At 34.4% G+C, this 2,978-nt stretch overlaps 1 long non-coding RNA gene across 1 annotated transcript in view; it reads left to right on the top strand.

Moving 5' to 3' along the window:
• Positions 1-2,446, top strand: part of LOC107560548 (uncharacterized) — a 100,067-nt gene extending 97,621 nt beyond the window's left edge. Inside the window, exon 3 of the long non-coding RNA XR_001605742.1 lies at positions 1,995-2,446. This is a non-coding gene — a long non-coding RNA (uncharacterized lncRNA). The remainder of the gene's footprint in view (positions 1-1,994) is intronic.
• Positions 2,447-2,978: the final 532 nt, after the last annotated feature.

Here is a 2,978-nt window from a genome sequence, read left to right as displayed (position 1 = left end):
ATCAGGAAGGGGGCCAACACTTTTTCACACCACTGTATATAAATGCACACACATACATATATGTATTTAAGAAATAATTACATGTATAAATATGTATATATATATATATATATATATATATATATATATATATACATGTAAATATTTCTTAAATATATACATCTATGTGTGTGTATTTTATTATTACAATTAAAAAGTATCAATTATTAAAGTATTATATATAATTTAAAAATGTTCAATTCTTAAAAAAAATTTTAAAAAAAAAATTTTACTGAGCCCAAACTTTTGCTCAATAGTATATAAACAGGAGATGGTCATGCTGAAAGCTTCTTATTAATATCATGACGGTTAATTTTGTCTAGAGCTGCTAAATTCAATCTGGTGTTGCTGAATTCAGCCTAGACCTTTTGAATCTGGTCCAGAGATGCTGCATGTTGTCTAGTGCTGCTGAATTTTGTCCAAAGCTACTGAATTTGGTCCAAAGCTGCTGAATTCCATGTGATACTAATGAATTCAGTCCAGAGTTGCAAAATTTTTCCAGAGTTTTACAAGAATTTCTGAATTCGGTACCATTAACCTGGACAAGAGGGCTGAATAAGTTGAATAAGGATCCCTTTGCCAATTTTTTGTCTAGACCACTTGTGATCCCTGTAAGACCACGCACACACATCACAGATCATATCGAGAGTATTTCTGCAGGTGCATGCACGCTGGCATTTCACGTAATTAAAGGTTGACCTTTATAATAGAGGAACAAATGTCAAGGGGTCCTTCTCATCTGACAAGCAGGAGAACCTAGAGGGAGGTGTGTGTGTGTGTGTGTGTGTGTGTGTGTGTGTGTGTGTGAAGCTCAATGTCTGAGTGTGAGAAGGATTTCTCAGATGTTAAAAATGTGTGTTTGTGTGTGTGTGTGTGTGTGTGTGTGTGCGTGCATGCGTGTGTGTGTGTGTGCGCATGTTTGTTTGTGCACAGACTGTGTCCTTGGCTCTGAAAGGCTTCAGCAGTGCCCAAATGAATGAATTGTGGAGTTTTTTCGACTAGTGGTAAAACCGGATCAATAACATCACAGCACAGGTATATGGTGACATTTTAATTGCTGAGTAGTTCCTACATAAAAAAGACAGGCCTTCCAAACAGCCTATAAACATGTTCTCAGATTGATGAAATATCTATGACCACGCCTGGCCAAAAGAGGAACAGATGACTTGGGGTCCTTTGCACATGTGGCATGTGTGAGCGTGAGACTGGTGTAAGCACTCTAATGAAATGATGCTGCGTTCTGGAGAGAAATGTTACGGAGTCACTGAAAAACTTGATGCAACACTCAGTACTCTGACGGCATCACACACGCTGATTCACACAATTTAGTCAAATGAATAGGATTTATTTGAATAATAAAAGGGGTGTTTAATTTTTGTGATATTCTCATAGATCTTTCTTAGATTCTTTGAACTTGTGTACGCATCCAGTAGAATGATGTTGTTGTTTATGTTGCCTTGTTTTAGAAATTCAAAAACGATATCTTATGGTTATACTGAATTTTGAATGATTACCATTATGTTTTTCTCTAAATGGTTAGGGTTAGGTTTAGAGATGGCAATTGATGACTCAAAAATATCTATGGTATACTGTAGTAAATTCTGTTTTTTTTATTGTTGGAAAAGTGGTTATGTTTTGTTTTATTGATAGGGTTAAGGGATCTAAAATATATCTATAAAACGTATATAGATATAAAAGTATAAAAATCTATAAAATGTATAAAAATATACAAATATTCATAATATAAAGAATTTATATGTATTCTTTTTTTTTATCCTATAGCTGTAAGTACAAAAAACTAAACTAAAATTAAATGATTGTACGTTTCAAGACAGACCACGTCTGTCAAACTCCAAAACACTAGTAAATAATGGGTTGAACCACTGCTTTGATTGTACAAAAACATGTCATATACTTTACCTTCAATTAATCTCGCTCTCTTTTTTAACCTGTAGGAATTATAAAAGAAGAGGAAAGTGGAGAACATCATGTAAGAACACAAATGCCGACTGTTTATTTCCAAAATCTTTTTGGAAATAAATTAAATAGGCCTGTGTGACATGGGAAACAACCCCGACAGAAAACCCTTCAGCAGCAAAGGAGAGTCGCTCCTCCATTCATCTGTCTAGACATTTTCCCACACAGAATAAGCACATCTACTCTCTCCTCTGAATGCTCTTATGGGTAAATAATCCACAGAAAGCATCTAATTTGAACGTCGTTTTGGATTCTTCCGTGTGATTGTGGGCGAACTCTAGAGGTAGCCATGTCTGGTAAGGGCAACCCCAGCCCACACCTCAATGGCTTCCCAATGGCCCACTATTCCTATTTCTTCCCGCACATACTGGGAGGGCTTTCTCCGCCTTCTCTGCCCACCCTACCCCTCAGTGGATACAGCACACCTTCACCAGCCAGTGAGTATGACATAAAACCCTTCAAAATCTCCTGCTCAATGAAACTTGATTGATTGATTGATTGATTGATTGATTGATTGATTGATTGATTGATTGATTGATTGATTGATTGATTGATTGATTGATTGATTGATTGATTGATTGATTGATTGATTGATTGATTGATTGATTGATTGATTGATTGATTGATTGATTGATTGATTGATTGATTGATTGATTGATTGATTGATTGATTGATTGATTGATTGATTGATTGATTGATTGATTGATTGATTGATTGATTGATTGATTGATTGATTGATTGATTGATTGATTGATTGATTGATTGATTGATTGATTGATTGATTGATTGATTGATTGATTGATTGATTGATTGATTGATTGATTGATTGATTGATTGATTGATTGATTGATTGATTGATTGATTGATTGATTGATTGATTGATTGATTGATTGATTGATTGATTGATTGATTGATTGATTGATTGATTGATTGATTGATTGATTGATTGATTGATTGATTGA

Source organism: Sinocyclocheilus grahami, unplaced genomic scaffold (assembly GCF_001515645.1).
Source record: "Sinocyclocheilus grahami isolate Dianchi unplaced genomic scaffold, SAMN03320097.WGS_v1.1 scaffold733.1, whole genome shotgun sequence".
NCBI classification, from domain to species: Eukaryota; Metazoa; Chordata; class Actinopteri; order Cypriniformes; family Cyprinidae; genus Sinocyclocheilus; species Sinocyclocheilus grahami.
This window is presented reverse-complemented; position numbering and strand designations above follow the sequence as displayed.